At 35.4% G+C, this 12,380-nt stretch overlaps 1 pseudogene; it reads right to left on the bottom strand.

Annotated features, from left to right (window-relative positions):
- Nucleotides 1-1,183: 1,183 nt before the first annotated feature.
- On the bottom strand, nucleotides 1,184-1,888 carry LOC129622079 (olfactory receptor 4F17-like; annotated as a pseudogene).
- Nucleotides 1,889-12,380: the final 10,492 nt, after the last annotated feature.

The raw sequence follows: 12,380 nt of genomic DNA, 5'->3' as shown, positions 1-12,380 counted from the left end.
CAGCTATTATGGCTATGCTTTTTAAAAAGAATAAACTAGACTGATTGAATATTGGAGAAGGAAATGGCAACCTACTCCAGTGTTCTTGCCTGGAGAATCCCAGGGACAGAGGAGCCTGGTAGGAGGCCATCTATGGGGTCGCACAGAGTCAGACACGACTGAAGCGACTTAGCAGCAGGAGTAGCAGCAGGCTGATTGAATATTAGAAGACATTCATTTTCAGAATGACAGAAAAGTAAGAGTCCAAAAATCTTTGGTCTGTATTTATCTAAAGTATTGATAGTGTTAAAAAATTTTCTACCTGCAGTCATTCAAATCTCATTCAAGTCTAAACTCAAAATTGAAATGGCATCCTAAACTAAAAAAGCTCAAAGTATAGTCAAGTGTTGAGTTCAAGGCTTAACATAGGAAATACATAGCTGATTTTATTCTTATTTTAAATCAAACTAAAATTGAGATAGAAAATTTAAAAATATACTTTATTTATAATTAAACTTCAGTTAAGTTCAGTCGCTCAGTTGTGTCCAACACCTTGTGACCCCATGGACTGCAGCATGCCAGGCTTCCCTGTCAATCACAACTCCTGTCCATTGTTTCCCCATAATTAAACTTACATTTTATCTATTTAATCCATTATTTTGCTATGAGAAATTTCTAGCACTTTTTGAGATATTTATTTGTAATTGACAGTAATCACACCTAGTAAAGAAAGATGCAAGAAATGTCACACAGAAAATGGTATTTGAATGTTAAGTTTACACCTGGAAATCAGCTCAGTTCTCTCTTCTCCATGAAAGTAGATGAAGTCAATTTATTCCCTGTAATTGGCAAAATAAAGTCAACTCTGATTTGACACATCAGATTCTACAGGTGTACCTTTGTTGAACTATCATTCAAAATAGTAATTCTTAGCATAGTAATGATGATAGTCACATGACTCTCAGTGTTTTTGGTGAGCCTAAAGTGTCTTGTATTCTAGATTTGCTCCATTCATATAAGATCCCACTAGAGCCTACAATCCGTTTGCCCAGTCTTCTCGTGGCAATTCTCACATCTTTGTTTCATAATGTATAAATGGCAGGATTCAAGACAGGGGTGATAGCAAAGACAGCAATAAACAAATCCGGTGATGTTGCAGGGAAAGGCCACACATAGAGAAACATACATGGCATAAAAAACAAAATTACTTCAGTAATGTGAGCTGACAGTGTGACAAATGCTTTGGATAAGTCTCCTGAAGGTTTCCAGATGTGACCAAAATGAAAATGTAGGATATAATTAAAGAGAAGAAGTCAGCCATGGAAATAAAGCCACTATTAGCAATAATTACAAACTCTAGCTTGTAAGTGTCTACACAAGCAAGTTTCATGACCCGAGGCAAATCATAATAAAAACTGTCTACTTTATTGGGATCACAAAAAGGCAAGTTTATGACAAAAACAAAACTAAGATACAGCATGGATTATCCCCACTATGCAGGCAACCACTACAAAGGAAACACACATTTTGGTGCTCATAATTGTCAGGTAGTGGATAGGCTTACAGATTGCAGTATACCTGTCAAATGCCATGGCTATGAGCAGCATCATCTCAACTCCACCCATGACATGAATGAAAAATATCTGTGTCATACATTTTATAAAAGAAATGATGTTGCAGTTAGTGAAAAGATCAGAGATCATTTTGGGTACTGTGGTAGAGGAAAGACCTAGATCAAGAACAGAGAGGTTGGCCAACAGGAAGTACATAGGAGAGTGTAAATGTGAGTCAATAATTACAGTGAATACAACAAAGAAGTTTCCCAGGATGATTCCCATGTAGAACACAAAAAAGAACCAAAAGAAGAAAAAAAAAAAAGATGCATTTTCCATGAATTTGAAAGTCTGATTAGTACAAATTCAGATACCATAGAGTCATTTACTCCATCCATTGACTCAATCAGTAGAGAAGAAGCTGAAATAGTCTGAAGGTAGAAAATAAGAAAGAAATGAGAAATGTGAGTACCAAAATTAATACATTATTTGTTCATCAATGAATCTGTGGAAAACATATTGTAAATGCCAAAATATGAAGTGAGAAGACTTACAGATAGGGGAGCTGAAAGAATGATGGTAAGTGAATAGAAGAAATGGAGAACATAGGCAAAACACTCTCTGACATACATCACAGCAGGATCCTCTATGACCCACCTCCCAGAATATTGGAAATAAAAGCAAAAATAAACAAATGGGACCTAATTAACCTTAAAAGCTTCTGCACATCAAAGGAAACTATTAGCAAGGTGAAAAGACAGCCTTCAGAATGGGAGAAGATAATAGCAAATGAAGCAACTGACAAACAACTAATCTCGAGAATATACAAGCAACTCCTACAGCTCAACTCCAGAAAAATAAATGACCCAATCAAAAAATGGGCCAAAGAACTAAATAGACATTTCTCCAAAGAAGACATACAGATGGCTCACAAACACATGAAAAGATGCTCAACATCACTCATTATCAGAGAAATGCAAATCAAAACCACTATGAGGTACCATTTCACACCAGTCAGAATGGCTGCGATCCAAAAGTCTACGAGTAATAAATGCTGGAGAGGGTGTGGAGAAAAGGGAACCCTCTTACACTGTTGGTGGGAATGCAAACTAGTACAGCCACTATGGAGAACAGTGTGGAGATTCCTTAAAAAACTGGAAATAGACCTGCCTTATGATCCAGCAATCCCACTGCTGGGCATACACACTGAGAAAACCAGAAGGGAAAGAGACACGAGTACCCCAATGTTCATCGCAGCACTGTTTATAATAGCCAGGACATGGAAGCAACCTAGATGTCCATCAGCAGATGAATGGATGAGAAAGCTGTGGTACATATACACAATGGAGTATTATTCAGCCATTAAAAAGAATACATTTGAATCAGTTCTAATGAGGTGGATGAAACTGGAGCCTATTATACAGAGTGAAGTAAGCCAGAAAGAAAAACACCAATACAGTATACTAACGCATATATATGGAATTTAGAAAGATGGTAACAATAACCCTGTGTACGAGACAGCAAAAGAGACACTGATGTATAGAACAGTCTTGTGGACTCTGTGGGAGAGGGAGAGGGTGGGAAGATTTGGGAGAATGGCATTGAAACATGTAAAATATCATGTATGAAACGAGTTGCCAGTCCAGGTTCGATGCATGATACTGGATGCTTGGGGCTGGTGCACTGGGACGACCCAGAGGGATGGAATGGGGAGGGAGGAGGGAGGAGGGTTCAGGATGGGGAACACATGTATACCTGTGGCAGATTCATTTTGATATTTGGCAAATCTAATACAGTTGTGTTAAGTTTAAAAATAAAATAAAATTAAAAAAAAAAAAAAAAAGAAATGAGATAATCAAAAGTTAGGCCAGTGCAACAAAGAAAGAAATTATGTGGAAACATGGCAAGTAAGGTGGAGGAATTAGGAACAATGAGTAACATATTCCTAGCAGAGAGCTACTTTACCAAGCTTATTGTGCAATAATTCTGACTTCTTCCATGTTATTCATATTTATTTAACATAACAGCTTACATATCATGAATTATCAGGTATATTTGAAGTGTTCAAGCAAATCATAATTGTTCACACACACTCTAGGAGAATGTAATCTCTATTTTTCTTTTACTTCACACTTAAGAAATCTCAGGCATTAATCACACATAGAATAGTTACCAACTAATGAGGGCATGAATGTTGCATGTAGGATGGTAGCATGAAACTAAAAGTTTTACTTCTCTGATTGTTTCTGACACTTGGAGAATTATAACACACTTTAAATCAAGGGAAACTCCAAACTGCAAAGAAGGATTTTCAAATGACTCAAAAAGAGGATTTTTCAGTATTTTATTAGGATTGAGAGAGATTTTGTGCTATGAGCACTGTGTTATAGGATTAATGACTGGCAATTCAAATATGAAACTGAGAAGTAATGATGTCTTCACTGAAACAAAATATTTAGTCATGATAAACTAAGAAAATGTAAAAACTACAGACCATAAAGGTCATGACAGTTTGTCTTCAAGTATTTTAAGCTTTGTTTTGCTAAAATGCCGTTTGACTTTTATGCGGAGTACATCATGAGAAACACTGGGCTGGAAGAAACACAAGCTGGAATCAAGATTGCCAGGAGAAATATCAATAACCTCAGATATGCAGATGACACCACCCTTATGGCAGAAAGTGAAGAGGAACTAAAAAGCCTCTTAATGAAGGTGAAAGAGGAGAGTGAAAAAGTTGGCCTAAAACTCAACATTCAGAAAATGAAGATCATGGCATCTGTTCCCATCACTTCATGGGACATAGATGGGGAAACAGTGGAAACAGTGTCAGACTTTATTTTCTTGGCTCCAAAATCACTGCAGATGGTGACTGCAACCATGAAATTAAAAGGCGCTTACTCCTTGGAAGAAAAGTTATGACCAACCTAGACAGCATGTTAAAAAGCAGAGACATTACTTTGCCAGCAAAGGTCCTTCTAGTCAAGGCTATGGTTTTTCCTGTGGTCATGTATGGATGTGAGAGTTGGACTGTGAAGAAAGCTGAGTGCTGAAGAACTGATGCTTTTGAACTGTGGTGTTGGAAAAGACTGCTGAGAGTCCCTTGGACTGCAAGGAGATCCAACCAGTCCATTCTGAAGGAGATCAGCCCTGGGTGTTCTTTGGAAGTAATGATGCTAAAGCTGAAACTCCAGTACTTTGGCCACCTCATGCGAAGAGTTGACACATTGGAAAAGACTCTGATGCTAGGGGTGACTGGGGGCAGGAGGAGAAGGGGACGACAGAGGATGAGATGGCTGGATGGCATCACCGACTCCATGGAGGTGAGTCTGAGTGAACTCCGGGAGTTGGTGATGGACAGGGAGGCCTGGCCTGCTGTGGTTCATGGGGTCGCAAAGAGTCGGACACGACTGAGCAACTGAACTGAACTAAAATTGCTACCAACAACTTTTAAATACAGGAGAGTATCTATCATCACTTAATATAAACAGAATGATTATAGATGTCTATCTATAAGACATATTTGAATCCATTCATTATCCAATGTAAAGAGAAAAAATAGAAGTATATTAAAAAGAGATAAGTTATGAAAAGATATACAGAAAGGGGAAGTTGATAAGATTGGTACCAAAATAAATATGGCCATTATCATAGATGCAAATATAGTTTTGTTGTCATGTCCACTAAATTATTGTGACAAAAATTGGTTACAAATGAGTGTTTTTTTTGTTGTGCTCTTGATATGTTTACATTGCACAAATATGTTCACATATACAATAACATCTCTTGATAACTTTGGATAATGAATGTCATTTTAATACTAAAATTTTGAATATATTTTATATTTTTCTAAATTGGCCACATGTTTGCAATAAAAATGAAAAGAAAATGAGAGGAGAGTAACAGAGGAGAAAGAGGGCCAAGAAAATGAAAAAAAACACTGAGATTTATGGAGGGAATGAAGTATGCATATATGTGATATTAGAGGTAGAGTGTTATTATGATTTTTGACACTAGTTTACTAGTTTTGTTAGCCTTGGTTAAACCACCATTTCTTGGTTGGTGATTGACAATTACTGAGTGTACTATGATGAAAACCCTGGATGTTTTATGTCAAATTTGGCCCAAATATGTACATGCTTCTTTTTCTAGAGAAATGTTAATGTATGTGCCACATTATAGAATCCTGGTGTGTCCATTATTTGGAATAGATAAATCATACACTGAAAACAATGGGAAAGCACTAATAACTCCCCCACTTTATCTTGTCAACTTAATTTTATTCTTTTGAATAGACTCTTATTATTTTCTAAAACAGATAAGACTGACTGAAGAAATATATCTAAAAAGAAATGCTAAAAATATGTAGTGAAATCAGACTTACTTATAACTGCATACACTATGCTGTACTGATTAATCTGTTTAAAAATTTAAAACATCTTCAGTTCAGAAGTTATCAGGAATCCTAGCATTTAGTTAGTTAATCTTGAAATACTGAATTCATGCTTAGCACATGAGGAAAGACTGTATTCTAACCAATTAAAAATACTTAGTTCTTTTGCTTTTTTAGAAAACATTAAAGACTCAGAAATCTCCAGACGGAGAGTCTCATAAGAGTTGGTTGCTATCTCTGCTGGATATTTTGGCTTTAACATTCAGGCCAAAGGAATATTTTAAAGTAGATTTTTTTCAAGCAAAAAATCAGAATGTTGGTGTTCAGACTTTAGTGACTGGAAATTCCCTCTCTTCTAAGGAGCACGGAGAAGGAAATGGCAACCCATTCCAGTTTTCTTGCCTGGAGAATCCCATGGACAGAGGCGCCTGGTGGACTGCAATCCGGGGAGTCACGGAGAGTCAGACATGACTGAAGTGACTTAGCATAAGGAGCAAAGAAAAATTATAACCCCAAATTATAGTATCTCATCACCAAAGAGAGGCATCATAAATGTCAGCCCCTTCTTCAGGCATAGCATAATTTAGTGAAATAGTGTCCAAAGGATTGGAATTTGGAGACTGGAGACAGGAGAAAATAAAGACAGAAAGTGGAAGAGAAATATGAGAGAGATTGCTGTGGTATTGCTCAATATTAGGAGCATTTTAATGACCTACCTCTTCTGTTCTAGGTTGTACAGCAGCATTTGTAGAAATTTAATAATTTTGATTTCTGCTTTGGAGAGTAATCACCTCCAGGAAAAAAATATGTATTTTTTTCCCAGTGGGAATACGGTTAATTAGTAATACTAGGTATTGGTGACCCATTGACACTTCTCAGATCCCTAACAACAAACATTTTATTGATTTCCCCTGGGAACCAGGTCTATAAGTCATGTTGATTTTCCCAAGGAAAAAAAACCAGAAGAGATACTTGGTGATGAGAAATTAAAAAAGAAAGAAAAAGTAAGAATATCTTCAATATTGAGAAAGATAATGCACTGGGTAGGTGAGACATAAGTACCATTTAAAACAAAAAATATAGAACCATGAACTCATTTAGAGTTACTGAGTTGGGAAAGAGTGAGAAGTCATATACAATTCTTGCTGGTGCTCTTATTCATGGATTGGGAGAGAATGAGCCCTATGTATCAATATTTTTTTCCAGAAACAAGCAAAAGGCTTTATGTAAGGGGAGTATTCTCATAACCATTCTTGATTTATTCCCATTTAGTTCTTTTTATCTATTAACTGACATGTAGATGGCCAACAATAACCTGAAAAGATACTCACTATCACTAATCATCAGGGAACTGAAAATCAAAACCACAAAGACATCACCTTACATCTGTCAGAATGGCTATCATCAAAAAGCATTTCATAACATGTGTTGACATGAATGTGGAGGAAAGGAAACCCTTGGGAACTGTTTTGTGGAAATATAAATTGGTGAACCCCTATGCAACATTATAGAGGTTCCTCAAAAAAAAAACAAAAACAAAACAAGAACTATCATATCATCCATCGATTTAGTTTTGGGGAATATAACAAAGTGAACAAAAATACTAATTCAAAAAAGATATATGCACCCCCAAGTTCATGGCAGAATTTTTTACAGTAGTCAAGACACGGACTAAGTTACTAAGTGTGCATTGATGGATGAATGGATATAGAAGTTGTGGTACATACAATTGGCCTTCCACATCTATGTTTCCTCATCTGAAGATTCAACAAACAATGGATCAAAAATATTGAAAAAAATTCCAGAAAGTTTACCTGTGGCGGACTCATTTTGATATTTGGCAAAACTAATACAATTATGTAAAGTTTAAAAAAAATAAAATTAAAAAAAATATTGAAAAAAATTCCAGAAAGTTTCATAAAGCAAAACTTTCAATTTGCCACATGCTGTCATCTATTTACATAGCATATATATTCTATTAGGTATGATAAAAAACATCTAGAAAATTTAAATCTAGAAGATTCAAAGTATGTGGAAGGATATGTGTAAGTTATATGCAAAACTACACCATTTTGTATAAGGAATCTGAGCATTCTTGGATAGCCCACCCAGCTCCTCTGTCCATGGAATTATCCCAGCCAGAATACTTTAGTGGGTTGCCATTTCCTCCTCCAGACAGAGGATCTTCCTGACTCAAGGATCAAATTCAGATCTCCTGTGGGGCCTGCATTGGCTGGCAGATTTTTTACCATTGAGCCACTAGGGAAGCCCATACTTATGGTTACCAATGAAAAAAAGTGGGGAGGGATGAATTGGAAGTTTGAAATTGGCAGATACACACTACTGTATTTAAAATGAATAACCTACATGAAAACCAACAAAGATTTTCCAGTACTACTATGTAGGACATGGAAATTTGCTCAATATTCCCAACCTAAATGGGAAAAGATTTTAAAAAAGAATAGATAAATGTATATTTCTGACTGAATCACTTTGCTGTACACCTGAAAGTAACACAATATCATCAATCAACTATACTCCAATGTAATACATGCAAACAAACATGGATGGACCTTAAAGGCATTATGCTGTGTGAAATAAGTCAGAGAAAACAAATAGTGTGTGATCTCACTTATATGTGGAATCTAACAAACACTGGATTAATAATAAAAGATAAATTTGTAGTTACTAGGTGTTGGGGAGGTGGGGGAATTGGAGGAAGATGGTTAAAAGGTGCATAGAAAAGTCATTAAGAGAGTAAATCCTGAGTTCAAGGAGAAATTACTTTTTTCTTTTTATTGTGTCTATATGAAATGATAGACAGTAACTAGACCTATTGTGGTAATCATTTCACAATATAAGTAAATCAAATCATCATGCTATGCTTAGTGATGTTAAGAATTTCTCCACGAAACTGGAAGATCTATTGTATTTTTAATTTTAATGATATGTATATTTTATTTTTTATTCAGGCAACATTGGTTTATAACATCATGTAGATTTCATGTGGACAAATTGTGCTTCTACTTTTGTATACCCTGCAGCATGCTAACCACTAAAAATTTAGTTTTCATCCATTACCATAAAGTTGATCCCATTTACCCATTTTGCCCTCCCCACTGATCCTTCTTTTTTGGTAATCACTATTTTGTTCTCTGTATTTGGGTGTTTGTTTTTATTCAGTTTGCTTTGTTCATTTATTTATTTATTTTTTAAATATATTCCATATATGAGTGAAATCATATGGTATTTGCCCTTCTCTGTTATTTCACTATTCCTCCTTGTACTTCTATCAGATTTTGCCTCATGTAGTTTAATGCTGTTTTTAGTTGCACATATTTTAAAAATTGTTATGTAATCTTTGAGAATGAACCTCTTTATTATTATGTAATACCTTTCTTTATCCCTGATAATTTTCCTTACTTTGAAGTTTGTTCTTTCTGAAATTAATATAGCCATTCTGTTTTCTTTTGATGTGTGTTAACATAGTATGTTTTTCTCCATCCATTTACTTTTAAATGGATGTTTCTATATTTAAAGTGGATTTCTTATAGACAATATGTAGTTGGATTGTTTTTTAATCCACTTTGATAATCTCTTTTATTTTATTTTTTAAATATAAATTTATTTATTTTAATCAGAGGCTAATTACTTTACAATATTGTGGTGGTTTTGCCATAAATTGACATGAATCTGCCACGGGTGAACATGTGTTCCCCATCTTGAACCCCCCTCCCACCTCCGTCCCCATCCCTCTCTGGGTCATCCCAGTGCACCAGCCCCAAGCACCCTGTCTCATGCATCGAATCTGGACTGGCGATTCGTTTCACATATGATATTATACATGTTTCAATGCCATTATCCCAAATCATCCAACCCTCTCCCTCTCCCATAGAGTCCAAGACTGTTCTATACATCTGTGTCTCTTTTGCTGTCTCGCATACAGGGTTATAATTACCATCTTTCTAAATTCCATATATATGCATTAATATACTGTATTGGTGTTTTTCTTTCTGGCTTACTTCACTCTGTATAATAGGCTCCAGTTTCATCCACTTCATTAGAACTAATTCAAATGTATTCTTTTTAATGGCTGAGTAATACTCCATTGTGTATATGTACCACTGCTTTCTAATCCATTCATCTGTTGATGGACAACTAGGTTGCTTCCATGTCCTGGCTACTATAAACAGTGCTGCAATGAACATTGGGGTACATGTGTCTCTTTCAGTTCTCATTTCCTTGGTGTGTATGCCCAGGAGTGGGATTGCTGGATCATATGGCAGTTCTATTTACAGTTTTTTAAGGAATCTCCACACGGTTCTCCATAGTGGCTGTACTAGATTTCATTCCCACCAACAGTGTAAGAGGGTTCCCTTTTCTTCACACCCTCTCCAGCATTTATTGCTTGTAGACTTTTGGATCGCAGCCATTCTGACTGGCGTGAGATGGTACCTCATTATGGTTTTGATTTGCATTTCTCTGATAATGAGTGATGTTGAGCATCTTTTCATGTGTTTGTTAGCCATCTGTATGTCTTCTTTGGAGAAATGTCTATTTAGTTCTTAGGCCCATTTTTTGATTGGGTCGTTTATTTTTCTGGAACTGAGAAAAGCTGCAGGAGTTGCTTTTATGTTTTTGAGATTAATTCTTTGTCAGTTGCTTCATTTGCTATTATTTTCTCCCATGCTGAAGGCTGTCTTTTCACCTTGTTTACAGTTTCCTTCTTTGTGCAAAAGCTTTTAAGTTTAATTAGGTCCCATTTGTTTATTCTTGCTTTTATTTCCAATACTCTGGGAGGTGGGTCACAGAGGATCCTGCTGTGATTTATGTTAGAGAGTGTTTTGCCTATGTTCTCCTCTAGGGGTTTTATAGTTTCTGGTCTTACATTTAGATTTTTAATTCACTTTGAGTTTGTTTTTGTGTATGGTGTTAGAAAGTGGTCTAGTTTCATTCTTTTACAAGTGGTTGACCAGTTTTCCCAGCACCACTTTTTAAAGAGATTGTCTTTAATCCATTGTATATTCTTGCCTCCTTTGTCAAAGATAAAGTGTCCATAGGTGCATGGATTTAACTCTGGGCTTTCTATTTTGTTCCATTGATCTATATTTCTGTCTTTGTGCCACTATCATACTGTGTTGATGATTGTAGCTTTGTAGTAGAGCCTAAAGTCAGGCAGGTTGATTTCTCCAGTTCCATTCTTCTTTCTCAAGATTACTTTGGCTATTCAAGGGTTGTTTTTTGTTTTTTTTTTTTGTTTTTTTTTTTTTTTTTGTATTTCCATACAAATTTTAAAATTATTTGTTCTAGTTCTTTGAAAAATACTGTTGGTAGCTTGATAGGGATTGCTTTGAATCTATAGATTGCTTTGGGTAGTATACTCATTTTCACTGTATTGATTCTCTCAATCCATGAACATGGTATATTTCTCTATTTGTGTCCTCTTTGATTTCTTTCACCAGTGTTTTATAGTTTTTTATATATAGGTCTTTTATTTCTTTAGGTAGATATATACCTAAGTATTTTATTCTTTTTGTTGCATTGGTGAATGGACTTGTTTCCTTAATTTCTCTTTATGTTTTCTCATTGTTAGTGTATAGGAATGCAAGGGATTTCTGTGTGTTAATTCTACATCCTGCAACTTTACTATATTCATTGATTAGCTCTAGTAATTTTCTGGTGGAGTCTTTAGAGTTTTCTATGTAGAGCATCATGTCATCTGCAAACAGTGAGAGTTTTATTTCTTCTTTTCCAATCTGGTTTCATTTTATTTCTTTTTCTGCTCTGATTGCTGTGGCCAAAATTCCCAAAACTATGTTGACGAGTAGTGGTGAGAGTGGGCACCCTTGTCTTGTTCCTGACTTTAGGGGAAATGCTTTCAGTTTTTCACTATTGAGGATAATGTTTGCTGTGGGTTTGTCATATATAGCTTTTATTATGTTGAGGTATGTTCCTTCTATGCTTGCTTTCTGGAGGGTTTTTATCATAAATGGTTGTTGAATTTTGTCAAAGGCTTTCTCTGCATCTATTGAGATAATCATATGGTTTTTATCTTTTGATTTGTTAATATGGTGTATTACATTGATTGATTTACAGATATTGAAGAATCCTTGCATCCCTGGGATAAAGTCCACTTAGTCATGATGTATGATCTTTTTAATATGTTGTCGGATTCTGTTTGCTAGAATTTTGTTAAGGATTTTTGCATCTATGTTCATCAGTGATATTGGCCTGTAGTTTTCTTTTTCTATGGCATCTTTGGTTTTGATATTTGGGTGATGGTGGCCTCATAGAATGAGTTTAGAAGTTTACCTTCCTCTGCAATTTTCTGAAAGAGTTTGAGTAGGATAGGTGTTAGCTCTTCTCTAAATTTTTGGTAGAATTCAATCTCTGTCTTTTAATTGATACACTTAGACTACTGACATTTAAAGTGATTATTTAAATTTTGGATTAATTTC

The sequence above is a fragment of the Bubalus kerabau genome, chromosome 10, assembly GCF_029407905.1.
Source record: "Bubalus kerabau isolate K-KA32 ecotype Philippines breed swamp buffalo chromosome 10, PCC_UOA_SB_1v2, whole genome shotgun sequence".
In the NCBI taxonomy this organism is placed as follows: domain Eukaryota; kingdom Metazoa; phylum Chordata; class Mammalia; order Artiodactyla; family Bovidae; genus Bubalus; species Bubalus kerabau.
This window is presented reverse-complemented; position numbering and strand designations above follow the sequence as displayed.